The following is a 23,007-nucleotide window of genomic DNA, read 5'->3' on the forward strand; positions in this document are numbered from 1 at the left end:
GCAAGGTCAGCTGAAGCCTGGAGGAGGGGATTCGGTCCTCCTATCTTCCTGTCTCCTCTTGCACATTTAATCGTAATTACCCCTTTTTAAAAGAGAGATAAATGACTTATTTTTGTAAAGTGGTCCATATAGGTCAGAAAAACCATCATTCCTTCCGGAGGATCTGAATGCCATCAACCTTTAGCTCACCTGCCTTTGTATCCGAACCCTCGCTTCGTCCTGTGCCTTTCCATTTCTTCTATATGTACGAACTGTTGCAGGGCCTGAGAAGATAATGTAGTTAAATGCATCCTCTTGCACAGGGCTTCCCATCTCTGTGTGCGATGGATAGGCATGGCAAGAAAGGATCATCTCTTTAAATGCCCATCCCCAAATCCTGTGACACTGGAGGGAAGCAGGGTCCCTGGTTTGCCAGGTTGAGGATGTCAGGGGACCCTGGATCTGTGCCTGAACAACCTCATTGAGGTTTGAGCCCCTCAGGGAATTTCTGGATGACTGTTGGCTGCCCGAGCAGAGCCAGGGCCCCTGCAAACTGTGTTGTCCAGGCCCCGGAGCGTGTGGCCCGGGAGGACATCCCAGATGCCCGAGAACATTGCTGCCCCCATGGGCTCTCAGAGAGAGAGAATTATGAGAGGAGAGCGCGGCTGCCAAACCGACTCTCAGCAAGATAGTCACTGCTTCCTGGACGCCCAGAGGCCAAGCTCTCTGAGCATTGTCCGTGGGGCGTATGACATATTTCATTAGTAGCAGCAAGAAAGTAGAATAATCCAAACTGCGGCTCCACGACACAGTCTGATAAATAGCACTTACCTCTCGCTCATTTACAGCAGTTCAGAAAAATGTCCAATCGTGATGAAACGAGAAATGGGTTCTATTTTCTATACGTTTACTAGATCGGGGGGTACATTCGCAGTAATCACCTATAGTGAACGATGGATAGAAAGCCCCGGCAAGGAGGCTGGGGTGAGCCCTGGTCAGAGAGGGCTGTGTTGTCACCGGGAACTTTTGACAAACAGAAGGTATCATGTGTGACAATGACAGAGGTTATTACTAGTAATTTAAGGAGCAATTTATTTTTATTGAGTGCTTGATAAACATTTCCTGTTCTGTCTTCCCAAGTTCTCTGTGAAGATGGATGGATAAAAACTGCCCTTAATTTGGGGGAAGAAATATATTACTGTTTTCCTCATTTAATTAAAAAAAAAAAGTGGCCAGTAGTATGGTTCTTAAAAATCTCTTCAAAAGAAAAAATAGCACCCATTTTAATTTACCAGAGAAAATATTATCAAATCTGTAAAAATAAAACCTAAGTCATGTCCAGAAGCATTATTTGTTTTTGTATTTTTTGTTACTGAAAACTTTGTTTTTGAGAAGTTTTCTCTTTTAAATTGAAATAGCCCTTGCAGAAGATGTACAGGTGCCAGTCACCCATTGCAATTTATTGTGCTTACACCGTAAGTGACAACAATGACAATGATGTTTGTTCAGTGTGTGTAATTAGCAGGGGCCATGAGCTGTTTTCTTCTGGACAAAAGTGCCAAAGTACAAGCCTTAGCTGGGACCAGCCTGGTGGCGTAGTGGTTAAGTCCATGCACTCTGCTTCCTCGGCCCAGGTTTGCAGGTTCGGATCCTGGGCATGGAGCTACACCACTCGTCAGCCATGCTGAGGCGGGGACCCATATGCAAAATAGAGGAAGATTGACACAGATGTTAGCTCAGGGCTAATCTTCCCCACCAAGAAAGAAAAATAAAAGCCTTGGCTAAAATGCACCATCCAGCAGAAGCAGGAAAACGTGCTGTAAAAATATTTTATGGTAGGGGCTGGCCCCGTGGCCGAGTGGTTAAGTTTGCACACTCCACTGCAGGCGGCCCAGTGTTTCGTCAGTTCGAATCCTGGGTGCGGACATGGCACTGCTCATCAAACCACACTGAGGCAGCGTCCCACATGCCACAGCTAGAAGGACCCACAACGAAGAATATACAACTATGTACCGGGGGGCTTTGGGGAGAAAAAGGAAAAAAATAAAATCTTAAAAAAAAAAATTTAAATAAATAAATAAATAAAATAAAATAAAATATTTTATGGTAACCATCACAGTTTGGTGCCTTCCAGGAAGTACCACTTTGAAGCTAGCAACCTTGCAGAGGGCTCTGAAGGCCAGCATTCTAGGACCATTCTGAACCCCTGCCCCAGAACACTCGAGTGAGCTCAATAAATGCGTTGACTTTCTCAGCAAATAAAATCAGATGACACCAGAATGGTAAACATTTGGAAGCGTCTTTCCTGTTTGATTAGGTGAAAAGAATATTGTAAGTCCTTGAGATTTCTAAAAATAGCACTGGGCCAATGTAAGGAATTAATGTGTTTGCTGAAAATGTTGGTAACTGTGCTCACAGCAATAATACTCTCAGCGGGGTCAAGATCCATTCTTCCAAAAGTGAAAAAAAAAAAAAAATCCTGACGTATTTAGGTTGAATATCAAATTAGTGCTGTTTGACTGTTTTCTGACCTAGAAAAACAGCAGTTTCATATGGTTCAAAATAAAAAAGCTGCAACCTCGCCTTCACTGTGTCATTTGTGTTGGATGCTCCTCCTTGATGACGGCCGTGGGCGTCTCCAAGGCTCCCAGGCCCCAGCAGTACCTGCTTTGCTTGTTTGTCTTTGTACCATTTTTGCTGCTGAGTCTAAGCTGGTATTTGAACTTGCATATTACCTTAGAATTATTTTAAATGTGAGTGGGTTCCGTTTACTTATTTTCACTTACGTTTCCAAAGACAGACAATTCTCATTGTGGAAAATAAAGCCTTCTGGTCTCATCTCCTTCCCCTGCCCCCCAGGCACAAACATGGTGTCAGAATCATCCGCCACCGCAGTCCTTTAGCAAACCCTCCACCTCTTTGCTGCTCCATCTCTGTCCGTGCGTCTCTGTCACATGTTGTGTTTCTTTACAGGAGTTGTATAGTGTTATGTTATGTGAATGAATCTTGATTCACAATTCGCTCTTCCCCTTTTGATTGAATTTAGCTTGATTGACAATTTGGGGGTTTTTTTGGTTTGTGATTTTTTTTGGTCCATTTGAATTTTATATTCTGATTTGCCTATTCACAGCCTTTGCCAAAAATATTTCCATTTGCTAATTCTTTTTCTCTTTCATCTTTAGGATATTATGTATGTTGCAAATAATTTCTTGCCATCTATTATTTGCCTTCTTCGTTTGATTATGATATCCTTTACTATAAAAAAAATTTTGGTCTTATAGTCAAATATTTCCATCTTTTCCTTCATGACTTTTGGATATTATACTTATCTCATTTATTTTTAACTTTTAGTACTTTAAAGTACTTGTTTGTTTTTTTAATGTTTAGTGATCTATAATGCATTTTTATCTATGGTGTATGAGGTGGGAAAATTTGTCTCCCATATAGATAATATTTATTGACTTTTATATCCTTTCCCCCTTAATTTGGAATGCAGTCCCATTGAATTTCCCTTACCTACATAGGTCAGTTTCTAGACATATTCTTTGGTATATGCCTGTCCCATGCCAGCATCACCCTGTTTAAATGATCATGTTATTACATTGTTCTTTGATGATGTATAGGACAATCTTCCTGCAATCTTTCTTCTTTTGTAAAATTACTTAGGTTCTTCGCATGCATTTATTCTCCCACATAAACTTAGATCAACTCATCAAAGTGAATTTAAAGATTAAATAGGAATGCTTCCACTGTGTGTATGTCCATTCATTATGTTTGCTGTTGGTTCCTGATAGGAATGTTTTTATCCAGTTAAAGAAGTTTCCTTGTATTCCTAGCTTCTTAAAAAGTTTTTTATTTGCTCACTTTGTTTAACCAGGAATGAATGTGAATTTTATTAAGTGATCTTAGGGGTCTACACAGGATGATCGTGTGTATTTTGTTCTTTATTCTGTTAATATAGTGAGTTATATTAATAGATTCCCTGGTATTAAATCTTTGATTCTTTCTGAATGGCTCTAAATTTTTCTCTGTACTTGAAAAATGTGGAAATGAGGAACACGTTGTCCACGTGCTCTAAAATGTAGGTATAAAACTCTGATTGCAATTTTACTCAATGTCATTAATTCCTGCATAACCATTATAGATTTTTTTGAGGCTATTCTGCCTCAGTATTCTGTGGATACTTCTGCTGGCATGCATGTGGCCACACTTCTGTCAGATCAGGAATGGTTAAAATGATGAATAAAAGAACATTTATTTTTAAATAATTGGATGTAACTATGCTTATTCAAAGGGGTTAGGGTGTCATTTTCTGGGTTTTCCAGAAAATCAATCTTTTCCTACTAATTGTAGACTTTCCTCTATTTATTTAAATTACCAGAATTACTGTGTTCAGCCTGGATCCCTTTAATTTGCTCATAATTGAGCCTGTGTGGGTGTCGAGCTGGAAGCTCCCGGGAGCTGAATAACACAGCTGCCTCTTTGCCCTTTGGCATAGGGTTTCCCCCAAAAGAGCTGCCCTTGTTGGCAGTGTGCCAGAGTCACATTCAAAGACTTTCTGATGAGGCATAAACATCTTTAATTTCCAGGCCTGGTGTTTTATGACCCTGTAATACTATTTAAGAATTAGTCTGAATTATTCAAGGGGCAGCACTTCAGTATTTTGGCCCATTCCTTGACCTAAACTATAGCCTCATTCAAAGTTAAGTTTGAAATCCCACAAGATTTTTCTTTTTTTTCTTTGAGTTTTCTCTCCTGTTTCAAATTGACGTCCTCCTCCCATTTCAGAAGGGTGTTGTGTAACACAGTTAGGAGAAGACTGGGGGCAGTGCAGATGGAAGGTGCTGGCCAGCTGTCTTCCCTCTGTTCAATGAGAGGAAATGAGCTTAAAGTGATGCATGAGGCATTCAGACAAAATTTTAGGAAGCTTCCTGACAATGAAGATTGTTAACATGCCTTGTCTTATAGTTTCTTAAGAAAGTGTACATGTCTTGAATAACTCTCCCTAAAATCAAGACAATAGATAAATTGGCTGATTTTCTTGCAAGATCTGTAATTCAGCAACTTTATTTTCTGTTGGTTGTTTGCTGTAAATGTATTTTAAGGTAGAAAATGTTTATAGACACCCACAGTTGAAGTGAATTATAAGTCAACTCATTTCTCATATCAACAAAGGTAAATATTTGGGTCACATTTTGAATATACCCCTTTCATACGTGTCAGACGTTCCTCTCAAATCAGTTAGGTGTCGCTAGCATCAGATCAAAGATGGGCATGAAAAAAGTTAATTAACTCCTTTCTGCTGTTCTAATACTTTCTTTTTAAAGTTATTTTTTGTATAGTGAGGTACTTCCATATGCGTTCTTACTAATAAGACAACAATTCTGAATGTTGAAAACGTGGGAGAATTTTTATAAAACTTTACATTCAGATAATTGTGATGCTGGTTTATCAATTAATGCATATTATATGTCATATAATATGTGAATACGTATTTTAATATAAACTTGTATTTATATCCATGGATCTTCTTTACTGTGCATCAATAAGTACTACCTCTGGAGATGGTGACAGCCAAGTTGAGGACTGCTATTTCTGCTGTTTAAGGTATATCTGAATTATTAAAAACACAAAACCAAAATCCTGGTTGGTAAAGAAGAATTAATGGTGATACTAAAAGAAAGTGTCTGTTTACCAACCCTAATAGACTGATAGATGAGGAAGAAGACAAGGACACAGTCAGGTGTGGCCCTGAGCTTTGGGAAGTCAAACTAAGGAATTACCTTACCGAAAATGTTTATTCATTCATCAAACAAATGTTTACTGAGTGCCTACTGTGCGCCAGGAAGTGCATTTAACACTGAGGACTCAGTAGCAGACAAGAGAAATGGTCCTTGCTGCGTTTACCTAGATTGAAACTCTAGCAGGAAAGGAGAACTCAGAGTTAAGGAAAGATTTCCAAGAGGAAATTCTGACATGACAATGATAACTTATCTAGGAGAGGAAGAAAAGGGAGACGTGTCAGAAGATACTAGTGTGTCTGCTTCGGGAACTTACTGATAACCTTGGCTGTGTAGAAAAGAGGAAGAGAGAACCAAATGGCAAAATTGAAAAAGAGAGTAACAATAATCTGAAAGAATAAACGTGGGAAGAGCTGAACAGCTGCATGGGGCTACAAGACCTCTAGAGTTAGGCGGTGCAGCTGTTTGGAGAGCATGAGAAAGAAGGTGTGTGAGTGGCCTCCTGTGTAGAGCACCTATCAGCCGTCAGGCAGAGAACAGAGCCGCCCAGGTCCTGGGTGCGTCATGTGTCGGTCAGACTGGACGAGCATGGCTGCCCGCGGATGGAAGTCTAAGCAGTTTACGTCCCTGTTGCTAAAGGATTGGGATTATGAAACCGCTGTCCCCAGTCATTAGGAATGATGAAGAGGAGGACTCACACGGGGGGACAGGAAGCATATTACCAATTTTCACAAAGATGGTGAGTCCCAGAAACAATGGGGAAACTAGTGCTCTCGGTGCTGATCCTCAGAGGGTTTCCATGTTTGTGAAATAAGAAAAACAAAGTAGTGGTCACCAGCCACCTCCGTGGGGATCTCTGAAACAACGGACGTCCCTTTCCTTTTTGATAGGCTTTCTAGGCTGAGAAATCGGGGGAATGTTATATGTATAGTTTACACTGATCTTTTTTCTTTTTTCTTTTTAAGATTGGCACCTGGGCTAACATCTGTTGCCAATCTTCTTTTTTTTTCTTCTTCTTCTTGTCCCCAAAGCCCCCCAGTACGTAGTTGTGTATTCCGTCGCAGGTCCTTCTCGTTGTGCCACATTGATCTTTATAAAGATATTTCAACTTGTTTTTTGGTTGACACTTATGGGCCAAATTATACACCCACGTAGGTAATAGCATGAGAATGCCCTTTCCTAAGATGTGCTGATTAAGGCGCATTGTCACTCTGAAAGGAATTAAGTAACATATACGGTAAGACTCTGTACTTGGCCCCTCTCACTATATTCTAATAAAACGCACAGAATTGGGTGAAGAGTAGATATGTGTAACTTGGCTGAAGGCATGAAAGGTATTCTTACCAAATTTTCAGGAGATGTTGTCTCAGAGAATTGGGTAATATGTCAGATTGACAGCATTAGCATTCAAATGATTTCTCCAGAATTGAAGAAGGTAGAATTTAATAAAGAATGATGCATCCATCTAACAGGCACTTATTGGATACTTACAATATCCCAGGCAATATTCTAGGTGAGAAAGACAAAGGCTCCAGTCGTGGTGTTTTCACTCTCATTGGGTAAATAGAAGATAAAGTTGTATACAAATAAATAAATTAGAATTTCAGATAGAGATGATTTCTCTGCCGCCAAGTTCAGGTAGAAATGAAAACTAGAGAGAGGTAAGGTTATTTTAGACAGAATGGTGAAGAGAAAGGTAATGGGCTGAAGTCAGTTTAAAAGATATCAATTTTCCAAGTACAGAATTTAGGAGAGCTAATAACAGTTCCCAAGGATGTCCCTGGTTTTTGGCTGCTTGCCTGACATGGCCAACCCCAAAGCTAGTTCTGTGTTACCGGATCACAGAAGACAATAGTTCTGCTGCTCCCTGGCCTGGTCATGGCACATCTACAACTGTATCTAATCCTGGGTACAGTATTGGAATAGAGATAAAAACAGTGTAGAATGCATCCCAATATTGATGAGAGGTCTCAAAACCATGTCCAGTGAAAGACAGTTGAAAGAAATAAGGATATCTTGCCTGGAAGAGAAATGACTTAAGAAGCATATGAGGGCTCTCTGTAGAGATTTTCATGGCTAATATTGAAAAACTCCTGTCTGTTAAAAACTGGATCAGGCAAGGATAGCCACATCAGAAGATACACCGTGTTTACAAGCTTTGAAATCTGCGAATGTTACTGTGATGGGGAACTGAATTCCGGTTTGTGACATATTTGGTATGCAAGGAAAAAATAGAAATATAAATTAAAACAGCTCTTGAGGACAGAGAACAAAGCAAAATTCACGAGAATTATGGAAAAGGGGCCATTGTTTATTTTTCAGTACTCGATAAAGGATACAGGTTCTTTTCATTTTTTCTTAGTGTACCGTAGTACCATTAAATAGTTTCTGTAACCACACAGCTATAACTGCTTGGGGTGACTAGATGAAAACAAGTATGTTTAGAGAAGTTACATATCAAGACTCAGGCTGAATTCTTGGAGAGATGTCTCTGGTGAGAAAAGAGAAACCAGCAAAGAAAGTGTAGAAGAGCTTACTTCACACCAGTTGACAGCACTGCCATCCAAAACAGGAAGAAAACCCACATTTGGGTTAACTAAAATTTAGCACATAGTTAAATTTTAGGTGAGTCTCATACTTAGGAATGAAAAGGAATTATAAACTAGGGTTAGTATTAATTAAATTGTAGAGCTATAGATCACTTCTCTCTATCTGTAATATAACTAGATCATTATATTAGATATAGCAAAATAATGCCAATTCTGTTTTAAATTAATTAGAATAGCTCTTTGGGTTAGAAGCAAAGATGTAAAAATGCTTCTGTCTGCAAAGGACATGCTTGTCTTCCTAGAAGTCCGTGTGTGTCCTTCCTCCTGCTTTATTCTTCACATTCTCTAAGGAATGTATTTTCAACAATAATTTGACTTTGTGTTCATTATTTCTACTAATTGGAGAATGATGCCTTTTGTGTAGAAATTGTACTTTTATGCCACTGCATATGTTTTAGACTTGTCTGAAAGTTGTGGCACGTCCAGCCACTTCGCCCCCGTATCCTCTCCAGTGAGTACATGCTCACAAATCCCTTACACACAGATGCTCTCATTCACCATCTGTGGAAGGAAAGACTGAGAGGCACGACTCTCTCATATGCCCTCAGCCAGAAACAACATAATCCTTGAAGCAAGGATTATCCCTCCTATATCAAAACGCTTAACCTGATGCCTAGAACATCAGGGATTCGGTGTCATGATCAGTGCTAGAGCAGTCGCGGAGAGGGTCATGTTAGCGTAGTGTTAGACATCAGCCTCCATGTCTCCTACACGGTGTTCTTGTAATTGGTGGCTACCTCGAATTGTCAGTGTAAGTAAATGCTCCTCAAGTAGGTCTTGGGAAATACTGGGGAAGAGCTTACCTGTGGGTTTTGCATGTAGATCCTTAATGCAATCGTGTGTTCACAAATGGTCTCAAGTGTTGCCGTGTGGTTCTTTCACTATGGTTATATTTTCTTAAGCTGGGGCATTGTTTGGTGGAATATGTAGATAATTTTAAAATTCAGTGTCTGGAAGAGAAACCCAAAGTTCTATTTTCCCACGAGGTATAAAGAAAACTATGAAATTTAGAAATGATTGTAACTGAAATTTACCCAATGGTATTATCCCAATACCCAACTCCAGCAGAGCTCTGTTAATTAACTTCTGTACGTTTACAGCATTGTTTGTGCTCTGATGGGAGGTCCCAATCAATGGAGGAACTGCCTTATCCTGGAGACTGGAATATTCTGGGCTCCTCTTAAAACTTGGATTAGTACATGAAATGCTGTCTTTTTTGTATTTTGTACCTCAGTTGGGGTTCCACATCTCCAATACTAAGCATGTTAACTAAAGCCAAATAGGAACGTTTTTTCCTCACTTGCGTTTGCTTTCTAAAGCATTGTTCATATTTAAATGAAATTCTGTATTCCTTTTAAAGAACTTTTTGCACTATGATAAGAACATCTTCATAAAAATATGAAGCTCAGGAAGCTTCAAAGAATAGAACAAAATACTTAAATTCTCCTTACAAATATGAACAAATCCATTTTAGTTGTTTTTTTGAAGTGAGTCGTTTTAGCTGAAAATATTATATATACGTATATAATTAAATATAGTATAATAATAAAATATAACCATATAGCGTAATAAATACATTTAAATGAAGTTTGGCAGTCTCACAGCCGTCTCTTCTGAATGGTGTTCTGAGTGGTAAATATTTGTTATTGGCGATACTTTACGTGGAGATTAAAGTTGCTTGGGGAAGGAGGGCAGCTGTCTTGTTTTTAAGCACAATAGTTGCAGTTTGTTCTTTAAAAAGCAAAACCTCTTTAGTCTTGTGTATTTTTATTCTGATATATACATAATTGTAATTTTATATTCTAATTTTTCCCAAAAGTGATTGTACTGAACATATGCTTTTAAATTTGTGTCTTTTAAGAGTAATCTAGCTTAAATATTATCTTCTGTGTCTTTGCTTCTATAATATAATCTTTTAATTTTAAAGTTTGCTCTTAAATAAATATAGCCTGATTTTATTTGCCTAATATTATATTATTTGGCCATCAGAGTTGTTTCCAATTCTTTGCTCTTAGAAATAGCAATACATTGAGCCTGCTAGTGCATAAACTGTGGTAAACGATTATGATTATTTCATCATTGTAAATTTTTGTAAGTATAATTCCATGGCCAAATGGTTGTATAAATATTTATGGCTTTTGATGTATATGACCAATTGCCTTCCAGAAAGGCAATTTTGCTCTTATCAGTATTATATGGCAGAATCTGGATGTCATCATTTTTTTAAAATTTTTGCCAATTTTATAATCTTAAAAGGGGTATTTTTATTTTACTTTTAAAATGACTTCTGTAGCTAAAATTTTTCATATATTTATTGATTATATGTTTTTTTATTGTAAATCATCAGAGCATTTCCTCTGTAAACATGAACATTTCTAAATTAAATATCACTTTTTGGAAGTAAAATGGTATTCTACATTAAAGGTCAAATCTCAGCTCTTGCTCTTGGGAGAAAATAGATATTTTGCTTTTTCTTTCCTAAAGCTAAGTATGTTACCCACTCCAGAGTACAAATCAATTAATACTTCTGCGTCTTTTGTTAAATGCTTAGAAAAATATCTAGTGAAACATGAATCAGAGGCAGAGTGAGAACTCAGACTTATGATAAAAACTGCTTAATCTAGAGTAAATCAGTTTTTTTTAAATATTTTTTTAACTCTGTTGGGACACTGAAACTACCATAAACAACACTAAAACTGCTACACTTTATGTACAGTGACTTTGACTGCTCCTGGGCACGTTAGTACAAAGGTTGGCGTTGCCAGAAACACCTATTCTGTCTTTCTAAGACTGAGGAGTTGTCCAATACTTGGAAATAGAATTTCTGTCCCATGTAAAAGTCATCTATCCATCTATTTCTTCCTTCTTTCCTTAAACAAAGATTTACTGAGTGCTTCCTCTGTACCAGGTATTCCTCTAAATAATTGAGATGTATCAGTGATAACAGACAATAATATCTTATTTCTGTAGGGTACCTTTAGTGGAAATATTCTCATGACCAAAGTTGGAGAGATTAGGGATATAAATGTAATAATAAGTGAATAAAGACACTGGAGAGGATTTTTGATATAACAAACACAAACTTCTACAAATCGTGGGGAGAGGAGACGTGTCTGGAAGGCTAATGTTTCAGTACCCACTTGGTTTCTAGTGTTCATAAGAAAAGGTTACTAGGAACTCTATCCAGTGGAGGCATTAAAATTAAAGTGGAAATTAAAATAGAGCTCAAATTGGAAATTGACTGATCAAGAGTGATGGTTTCAAGTGAGCTGGGAATAGCTGGTCTACCCTCTGCTGATCCAGGAGCTGACTGGAATAATCCCCATGCACTTCAGGATTGTCTTGAAAGAATCATGAGAGCCTGCTAAGGTTTTGGCTGGAATTCCTTAAAAGTAAAACAAGGATGTACCAAGAAATTGGAAACCATTTAGCCCCCTTTCTAAATTTGGAAAAAAATATTGCAGCACCCAAGTTGAGTAAAAAGTGAGTTACATCAGAGATGTCTTATTTCTAGCCTTAATAAATCAGTAGAGGCCAGATAAATAATCTCAGGGCTTTCTCTGCACTCAGGAAGGCTAGAGGAAAACCACAAGCGGCCAAGTCCTCTAGCTACCGGGCTAGTCATGAAGCCTTATCAAAGATCGAAGAACATGTTCATTAACATAAAAAAAGATGAACATAAAACTTAAGTGAAACTCAATAGATTGTCTTAGTAGTGACTTGAATGATACAGTAAAAATGGTCAAGTTTGGAAAATGCGGAGTTAAAGTTAAACAAGCTTCTTAAGTGCAAGATTGTTCACAACATTTAATGTGTTCTATGTACGCTATCGGGCTTTTAAGAGTCTCCACGAGTCTTCAAGATGTAATATATAATTCATCTGATCACAGAAGCCTTGAGTACAGACCATCTCACAGGACTAGGGCCCTGAGGAGTGTCCTTGGCAAAGAAAAGGCGTGTTTGTGAGGTTGAAAGGAGATGTGCACCAGCCAGAGCCCGGTGAGGAGAGGACTGACAGTGAGCTGGGACAGTGCAGCAACACTGTGAAGCAGAATACAACCTGAGAGAGAGTCTGGGCAGTGGAGAAGTGTCCACAGCCACTAAATACATAGGAATTAACTGCAGAGCAGCATGAAAGAACAAGACTGTCACTTAGCATGAATTAACCTATGACGACAGGTATGGCTGACTGCGTGCAAGATGCCTCTGAGAGAATAGCACGTGTACGGAAAAATAGCCTCTACTACATTACTAATTGGTCCATGGCTAGAAACCACTGACTTTCCTTTACAGGCGGTAAAAACATCAGACTCCTCAGCCCCAATATTCAAGGTACTGGTGATGCCTATTTATGTAGACTATGAAGAGGAAACGAGGGAAAGCCTCAGCAGTAACTGTAGCAGCCGCAGCAGTAGCAGTAGTAGCAGCAGCTGCTAATGTTTTTGAGCACTTGTTCAGCAGTTCTGTTGCCATTTTACAGATGACGTAAGTGGGTCTGGAAAAGATTGACTTGTGAAGGTGTCACAGCTAGGAAGCGAGATTTGAACTCAGGGCACGTTTATCCTTGATGTTCAGGCTCCACACCATTACGCCTTTCTGTTTCATGTGAGGCTTGATAATTTCCCAGTCTTAACTCTAAAATAAAAGACCCATCCTCTCTTCTCTCCTGTTTAAATTTTATCTTTCATTCAGGACCCACTGAACTTTTGCCTTCTCCAGGGTCTGTCATTCTTTCCAGCTCTTTCTCTGAATTCCTAAAGCAATTGCCTTTGCTATCACTAATTTCAGCGCAGGATTGCATACTTTTTTGAGTACCTACTGAGTAAGAAATTGTTCCCACTCCAATCAGATTACAAGCCCCTACAGGGTCAGACCTTATCCTGCCCTCTTGACCACTTAGAACATGTAGGTGCTTAGTAAATCCAGGATGGATGACTTGGATGGAGAGTGTTGGAGTGATCTGGCTGCAGTCTCAGAAACCCATTGATCTCGAGGATTGATTTAGCTGATCTACCAAGGAGACATGGTCCCCTTTCCTACATCAAAAGACTGAATGAATAGATGACTAAGAGTTGCAAACAAATACTTTAAAGATAAATGAATAAAAGTGGAAATAAATGTTTGGTTTGGGTAGCAAAATAGAATAGGGGTAAAGCTATTTTAAGAGTGTAGAATAGAGTACTCTGCTCACATTGACTTACCCAAGCTAGTTTTGTTCATTTGGAAGTGTTTGGAGAAGGTTCATAATAAGGAACAGGTTTAAGGAAAGAGTCAAATGTGGGAAATAGAGAAGGCCAAGGGCTTTAAATTCATTACATAGAAAAGAGTGAAAGCAGTTGTTTAAAACTTGAAGAAAAGGGCTGTGTGCTTTATTCCCTAATTGGAGGAATCTATGAATACATTAGGCAATCACTTGACATAATTGATCTGGATCATGTGATTCAATTGCACCGCCAGACGGTTAATTAGATCCATTGTTTTGTGGCTTTTCTAGTCTTCTATCTCTGACATCTTTTTCCCCTTTGCATTCCTCTATACCTTCTTTTTGTTGTTGTTTTTTAAGCTCAAGAAGTATATCTCTTTATTTATATCACATAATTTTAATTTATAAGATGTTTTTCCTTTTGTTTGTAGAATTCGAAAAGTTAAAGATAAACAAACTGTGTGCTTATTTATGAACCCCATTTTCATTTTCCATAAATCTGCTTGTGGAAGAATGGCATAGTCATAAAGCTAGTGCCTTGGGAATTATATTCAAAACCTGCTTGAATGTCTGCTTTTACCTGCAGCAACATGAAATTGAATTACATTAGTCCGGAGCAATTTGGTTGCATGTGAGTTGTCGCAAACATTGTGTACGCTGACTATTCAGAGATTTTGCTCACCTTGGGTCAGACAGTATTAGTTGTCATGACACATATACTAAAGTGATACCAAAACAACCCTGAATCAAGGAACAAGATTTACTCAAAATAAATTGAAAATATTCTACATGTTTTCAATACTTGGTACAGACTCACCGATTACAGCTTCACAATTTACACACATTTTTATCTACAAAGCAATTTCTGTATTTAGGTTTAATAAAAAATGTATTAATACAGGTACAATCTACTATAACCTCATATGCTAAGACAACTGAGGAACTTGAGAAGGGCCCATATTCACATAACCTGATTCATACATTGTCCAGCATAGCTACTTGATACTGTGTAAATTATCTTGTGTAAGTTGTATGATGTATAAATTAACTCTTATGTCAGTCAAATTAACTAACTCCTTAGATATCTAAATCTGTATCCCTGTAAAAGATAGTACTTACTTAAAGGGCTTATCCATGACCAAGCCATAATTTAGAGATGCTGTTATATTGGAAATGTGGTCCCCAAATCATTAAGGGCAAGAATTTCTAAACACAGCTGTCTAATTGTCACCCCACTGGAAAAACTGAGGCTATGCGTCATCATTAATGGATTTTGGGAATATTATATTTGTAAAAGAAGCCAATCGTCTTAAACAGGTGTTCAATATGTCATTGCCATGTGCTTTGCTAAGCATATTTTAGAAGGTTAATTTTGAAAATGAAATGCTAGTGTATAAGAGAAATACTTAGTGAAGCTTATTTGAGTGAAAAGAGAAAATCTTTTTCTTAAGTTGGAGAAGAGATTTATTTTGGATGATATGTGTAAAACTGAGAAATGATCCTAAGCGTTCATTTTGGATTACATTGTTCCTTTCTGAATCCAGCAACATCCCGAGAAGTTAATTTGGAAACTCTAACATTCTTAAAATAGGATTAAGAGACAGTGCTTAAAAGACACTTTATAATCACTTGCTATTATTCACATGTTCTTGTTGTTCAGGAGAATAAAGGAATAATTATAAAATACGTGACAAAGGATTAACATCTTTAATATATGAAGTGCTCGTTAGTTATTGGAAAATAAATATTTCAATACAAAATTGGAAAAATATACAATCAGACAATTCACAAAAGAAAAAAGAACTTCAATCAGCCAATATATGTGAAATATATTCAACCTCACAAGTAATTAAGGAAATTAAGATATTATACTGGCAGATGTTGAAATGTACATGTGCCAGTGTCGCAATATGCCTTGTTAGGTATTTAAGTTGATGCTGGTTTACTGCAAGGCAATGTAGTAATTGTATAGGGCAGCTTAGCACTCTTTATCTTTTATCCAGTAATTCCACTTCAAAGAATTATCCTATAAAAAAAATCAAAGATTTGACCAAGATTTAAGTTTAAGGATTTTTCACTATAGTGAACTTAATTTTCCAGCAATTAGAGGGTTAGTGAAATTATAGGCCATTAATCTAATAGGTATAATAGACTATTATGCAACCAATAAAAATCTTCAGACTATCTAATGACATGAATAATGTTAATGATAAAACATCATTTGAAGAGTGTATACAATTATATTAGTGTATGTATGTATGTATAGATATGTCTGTATACACATATAAATAATGGAAAGAAGTTCAGCAAAATGCTAACATTGATTTTTCTCTTAGTAGAAGTCACAAGGATAATTTTTATCTTATTTATACATTCCTACATATTTCACATCTTCTAATATAAATATGTATTTCATTTACTATTAGGATAAAATCAACTGGCAGCATTAAAATAATTTTAAAATAGAGCTTAAAAAACTGGTAATCCTGTCCATAGTAGAAAGAAATGGGGCTATGTAACTACAAAGAGGACAGAGAGGGTGCAGGGGTATTGGCTGACTCCATGTCACTGGGCACTGTCACCTGGAAGAGAGGATAAGAATATTTATGTGTAGAATGAAGAGACGTTTGTTAGATTTCAGGTTGACACAGAAAGTTACTTCTTACCAATTAAAATGATGTTAAACAGGACGTTCCACTGCTGTGATCAGAGAACTCTGCCACCAGTGCTGTAGTAAACAGGAGTTTATTCACCATACATGACACAAACTCCGAATAGGGCCAATTCAGTGACTCAATGAAGCCATCAGAGACCTAGGCTCCGTCTCTTTTTCTACTCTGTCATTCTTGACTTTTTGGCTTTTGTCCTCATATCTGTTACTTCAGTGTCCTGATGGCTGCTGTATTTTCAGAAATTATACCCATGTTCCAGGCAAAAACAAAGGAGATGGGTGGTGGAAGGTGAAGCGGTGTGCCAACCTTCTCCCCTTTGTATCGGGAGATCTGATGCTGGCTAAGAAGTGCTGCCCAGCAAACTCCCACTTTCATCTCAGTGGCCAGGACTATGACACGTCACAGACCTTCTAGCCAGAAAGGAGCTAGGGAGGATGGGTCATTGGTGGCACTGAGTCAGCCAGCCTAGTGTCTGCCACAGCTGCTCTCTAAGGTGGAGAGCTTCTGGTCGCTGCCTGTGGACAGAAGTACAAAGAGAGCCTCATGGGAGTTGGGAAGAATTTCTGAGTTCTTTCAGATCTTGGTTTTAAAGACTATTATTCTGATCCTATTTTGATAGAATTGTAGAAATGGGAGGGGCATCAATGATCTGATTCCCCATCCACCATCAGAGTCAAGCTTGACCAGTTACGTTTAGGCTGGAGCAGAGGACAAGTCAGAATTGCTTAGGACAATGATGGTGCCATTTTCAACCAGAGAATCTAGTGAAGCCACAGCATATAGGAAGGAGACACCAGAGGGAACAACAACAAATCATTGTTTTTTTCTTCTCAATGACCTTAGTAACGCAATGGTTTCCACTTCATATTCCATGTCCTGAATTGTTGAAACAGTCCTCTGGTTAGAGCAGACAAGGACTTTGTCTTTCCTGTCGGTCAGTCACTGTGGGCACAGGGCTTAGCCTTTGAGCTTTCCAAGGGCCTCCTGAACTATCTGAGACACGAAAAGATTATTGGCTGTAATGTGTGAAACGAAAGCCCGAAATTTGCGGTTAATAAATGTTTGACTATCCCTGAAATAGAGTCCTATGCCAATTTTATTAATTGCTACATTTAGAATTCATTTAAAATTATTATTACATTTGAAAACAGTTTGTATTTTGAGATTTTTTTTTCAGTTTACAAGAATTTCTGGGTAAGCCAAAAGATTGCTAAAAAAATCTGTCAATATCTATTTAATGATTAAGTCATATCCAAATAATTTTAAATCATTTTTCCTAAATCTCTTTCAAATTTTTACAGCAAAAAACTGTATTTAATGTAAGAATTGGGGGTGGGGGGAGTTGGAGGAGGGGGTGGTGCATTGTAGACACAGCCCATTGCTTTTCATTTTTGCCTTGCTTCATCAGCAGGCTCCGAGGCCTCCAAAGAAATCTCTGGTCTAAGGGGAAAAGAGATTAAAAGATTGCTGCCCGTGAAGCTGCTTTGGACTCTGGGTCCAGCAACTTTCTATTTTTTCCTTTTAATGTTTTCTATTAGCTCAACCTTGTTCAGGATGTTAGTATACCTCAATACTCTCCAAAAAGATAATGGATATTTAATATGTATGTGTAATTGCCTGTTCTGTAAAATGGAGCCCGATTTAAATGAACTCACCTAATAGATGAGTATAAAATACCAGATCAGTTCACTAGAGTGTGTGCAGAACTAGGAGCATCCCGTTCAGGTGAATGACTGTGTGCTCAGAATTGGAAAGACGGCACATAAACCCCCAAAGTTAATATCCTCTAATAAACAATGAGTCTGGATGACAACTTTTCAAAATCTATTACATACCAGTAGCCCTGGTTTTGCACAGTTTGCATATTAAACAGATGATAGGAGATGCTGGGCAGAAATATAGACAGTTTTATATACTTCAGTTCATGTCAGACGAGAAATCTTTTGATAGCACTTATTGTAGCCAAGAACAGAAGCAGCTGTACAATCCTCAGCCAGAAACCAGGTGCCAAAAATTCATGCAAGACTAAACTATGTTTCTGTCTTTGTGTGAAGTCCATGAGCGCGGAGGGAAATGCACGTGAAAATCCTGAGTAGCTTGGGTTACTAGATCTTGAGAACTGTAGCTCCATTCTGGGATGGCCAGTTAACTTTACAAGAGAACACATGGTTGAGTGAGGGGGAGAGTATGTTTCCACCCAGCCAGCCATCTCACAAGCACATGCAAAGTGCCACGAAGAGAGCAGGGCTGGTGTCCAGTGAGGCAAGCCCTGCAAGTGGCATGGCTGTGGCAGGCTTCCTTGTCCGATGTGTAGGTGACACGCTGCTTGGTGGGGCAGCTAATGCACCGGAAGACAGCATCAGAATTCAACAAGATCTCGATAGGGAGAACTGATGGGCTGCAATTCAGAAGGTTACATTTAATAGGGATAAATGTAAATTCCTCTACTTGGGCTCAAAACGAGGAGCAACTGCCTCCTGCCTTACTCCATCCAATTCGTTTCCACACTGCAGCCTGGGTGATCGTTTTAAAACACAAATCTGATCATGTCACTTCCTGGCTGAAAATCCCTTCACAGCGTCCCATTGCCCTGAAGATAAAGACAAAACTCCTTAATGTGGTTTTCCAGCTCCTCCGTGACTGGCCCTTCCTCGCCTCCGTCTGGTCTCTTGCCAGTCTCCGTCTCCTGCTGAGCGCTCCAGCTGTACGGAAGGCCTCTGGGTTCTACGTGTGGGACCTGTGTGGGGGCTTTCATGATTCCTCGGTCCAAACACCATTTTCATGCTTCCCTGTACACGTCCAGGTCTCAAAGCCGTCGGGGAGGCCCAATCCATAAACTAGGTCTAGTCTCTTCATTACCTACTTTCAAGGTTGCTTGATCATCCTTCTTTCATTAAATAAATATTTATCGAATGCCTACTGTGTACCAGGCACTGTTGGGGAACAAAACGTGGAAAAAACCAAAGCCCATGTCCGTGTGGAGCTGGTGTTCTAGTGGGGAAGATGTCAAGCAGCAATGAGAGCTTTGTAGAAACACGAAGCAGGTGAGAAGGTGGTGACGGGGAGCCGCCCTCCTCACCTTGGGTGAGGTGGCCAGGGAGGACCTCTCTGGTGATGTGGTGTCTGTGGAGAGGTGAATGAAGGGGCAGTGAGCTATGTGGCTGTCCTGAGAACAGACTCCAGTAGGGGAAGAGCATGCCCGAAGCCCTGTGGAGGGGCGTGCTTGGTGTGTGCGGGGAGCTGCAGGGAGGCCGGGGCAGGTGAGGTGCATGGGGTGTGGGGAGACTGTGGAGCGAGGCTGGGAAGGCCCCCGCCCCGCTGGGCCGGAGGCTACAGTGAGTTTTCAGATTTTCTTCTAAAGATCATTGGAAGCTGTTGAGAGTCTTTGAGTGAGGGACTGTCCTGATAAGATTCTTGATTTGTTTTTTGTTTTAAAGGGTTACGCTAGCTTCTGTGTGGAAAGTAAACTTTAGGGAGTAAGTGCAGAATCCCGAAGGCCAGTCAGGGGGTCATTACATCTGTCGAGGTGAGGACTGAAGGTGGCCTTGGTCTGGAAGGTTTGCTGGTGCTTCTCACACTACGTGTGATCAGTGGGGTGATAGAAACTCTGCGGGTGCAGGGCTCAGGACTGGTCCCGTTCAGTCCCACAGTCCCAGTGCCCAGCATGATGCCTGGCACACCACTGGCTCTCCATAGTTATTTGTTGGACAAAGACCTGGCTTAACAGCAGTTAAGACTTCAGGATTTGGGTTGACCGTACACTTGATGAGCCAACAGTAGCCCAGTTTGGCTGCCATAAAAGTTAATGCTGTCCCAGGTTGCATTCAACAGCTGGGAGTGGAGAGGAAGCAAAGTGAAAGAGAGAGACGGGAGTCCCAGGAGACCCCGTGATGCTTCTACTGTATCAATACTATTGACCATTTCTTCCCCTCTCTCTTCTTAATAGTAATTGCATCCCTCCCTCACAAGACCACACACTGGATGCGTTTGTGGTTCTCTCTGTTGCTTCATTCCTATGTTGGAACAATAAATTCTCTATGATGTCCTTGGATGTGTGTCTTTTTCCCCCCTTTTCCACTGCTCTAACACCATTTGAGCAATAGCCCATGACTCTACTTGGTAAAAATTTTCAGGCATACGAGGCTCGAAACAACTTACCATGACTCTATTTCTCACAACCATTTTAAAGAGACATCATGTACTCTTTTACATAGTTTGCTATGAAAGTCTACTTTATTAGGCAGTGGTGACTAGTAAAATACATAGCTCTTGATGGTAAAGCCATTAGCAAAATCTTACCTCTTAGACTTACATAGTAGAAGGAATTTGTGCTTTGAAGCCAGGAACCCTCCAGATCCCAGCTGTCTCACTTGCTAACTTTATGACATAACCCCACTGAGCCTCAGTTCCCTCCTCCATAAAGCTAGGGTAATAATGCCCAACTCACAGAGCTTTTGTAAGAATTGAATGAGACAACATATGTTGAAACGCTTAACATGATTTCTGACCCATGTAAATTGGTAATAAGTTTTAGTTTCCTTCCTCCTTATCCCTGTTCAAGAGAGAAGTGAAAAGGCACATTGTAAATAGTGGAATTAGAGCTATGTTGTTTCACTGGTTAATAGTGAATCATGGTTAGTTGTTGCATGACTCATGGGGCAGCCCTTTTCTCTGTGGTTTAATCGGTATCAATTTCTTGCTGATAATAGAAATTTTTATCAAGGGTCTAGCAATCAGGGGAATTGTCATAGTCTGAGTAGTAGAAATAGTCCAACCCTGGTAGATCCCAAGAATTCACGGAGAAAGAAACTTCCTGGGAGGGTCTCACACATGTAGCCTTTTCCTTGTTACAGATTAAAGAAATAAAGGATGGAGACTCTGTACAACTGATCTTTGAGGACTTTTCTAATCTGTGACTCTGTGCCATGTAAAGATGGATAAAATACTATCTTTGCCTGCATTGAGTTTGCCCACAAGTCATCATAATACAGAGTAGAACGTGGTACATTTGCTCGGAGGCAAAGCTCAAGTGCTCTGTGGGAGATAGAGACAGAGAGAATATTCTACAAAAAGGAGGTTCTAGCAGGAAGCTGGGCCCAGGAGGAGTAATAGTATTTATACATGTGAGGTTTGAAGCATTTCTAAGAATAAAGAAAAATGGGAAGAAACCAGGAATCACTCTGTATGACTTCTGTAAAAGGTGAATAGAGGAAAATACATTGAGAAAAGTAAAAAGTGTTTGAATCTTGAATGCAAGGCTAGGGAGACTGATTATTTTCTAGGCAGTTGAATTTAGTGAAAGTTTTCGGGTAGGTTAGAAAAGTGATGAAAGTGACATTTGGCATGGGCTAATCTGGGTGTGGTAAATAATGTATATAGTAGAGTTGGGGAGAGGGTGGCAGATCAAGAGCAAATTGGAGGCAATTACCAAAATTCAGCCATGGAATGGCAAAGCCTTGGGTTGAGTTAGGAGGACTCTTGGAAGGAAGACTGTGACCGTTACTCGTGACGACAGCATATGTGCCGTCAGGAGAGGGGAATAGCCCTGAGCCAGCACATGGCTTCCTTTCAGTCCACCAGCTCAGCTTCATCCTCTTTGTGGTCTTATATTCCAAAAATTACAAAGAACATTGCCTATTCTCAGCATCGATTTCATGATATCCTTATGTAGGAGAGAGGCAGGTAATGAGACTCCCAAAGAACACTACTCTCAGTCACCGATCGCATTCTTAGCTCAGTGTTCTCCCGCTATGCTTTGGGTGACAGTTACTCAAGCAGTCTTAGGGCCATTGGTTCTGTGATTTAGGAAGCCATGGTTAAAAGGACAAAGATGTTTCAATTTATTAAATACTGTTATTATTTTGCAACTTATTCCAGATAAATAATACCATACCATGAAACTTGTTATAAGATTCATATCACATTTTTCATTACCTAAGTTGAGGAGATGGAGCTGAGAGTCCAGGGAAAGCAAGGTGGTGGGGTGTGCAGAGTACCACAGGAGTGAGATCTGCAGAGAGTGAACTCCAGAAATACTTAGAGAATCTCTCTTGTGTATAACACAGAGTACTGATCAGAGCACACATGTGACTACCAAGCCTGGGAAAATAACTCCCAGAAAGATCCAGGACACAGTACCCAGAGCTCACATAGGACCAGGAATGGTGCCTGTTCCCACTAACAAGATTGGAAAAACCTTAAAATCTGCATGGCATTGGATAGGGTATGCATGAGGGCATTGGCTCTGTGGTAGGGCATTATCTGCATAGAGTAAATGCTGCACTAGTCCTGCCAAAGACCAAAAGGATCAACTCTTCCCAAGGAACTCAACTACATCCCAAAGATATAAAATATTTATAGGAACATAAAAATGCTGAGCACCCAGCAAGGTAAAATTCACGAGATCTGGCGTCCAATCATGATGCAAGTAAGTGTGGAAATATGACACATAATGGGAAAAATCAGGCATTAAAATAGAACTGGCACAGATGTTAGGATTAGGAGACAAGCACATTAAAACATTGTTGTGAGTGTATTCCATACATTCACAAACCTAGTGAAAAACTGAACATGTTAAGTAGAGGTATGGAAGATATAAAAAGAAAATCAGTCTTCTGGAAATGAAACATTTGATGTCTGAGATGAAGAATACGCTGGATGGGATTAACAGTAGATTAGACATTGCAGAAAACAAGGTATGTGAACATGTCGACATAGCAGTAGAACCACACGAACTGAAAGACAGACAGAAAAAAGACACACGGAAATGAACAGTGCACTGAGGGGCCGTCCAAGGTGGCCTG

General features: G+C 39.4%; 1 protein-coding gene across 8 annotated transcripts in view; it reads left to right on the forward strand.

Moving 5' to 3' along the window:
* Window positions 1–23,007, forward strand: part of PARD3B (par-3 family cell polarity regulator beta) — a 908,373-nt gene that overhangs the window by 552,652 nt on the left and 332,714 nt on the right. The gene's annotated exons all lie outside the window — the stretch shown is intronic.

This window comes from Equus asinus, chromosome 4 (assembly GCF_041296235.1).
Source record: "Equus asinus isolate D_3611 breed Donkey chromosome 4, EquAss-T2T_v2, whole genome shotgun sequence".
NCBI lineage: Eukaryota > Metazoa > Chordata > Mammalia > Perissodactyla > Equidae > Equus > Equus asinus.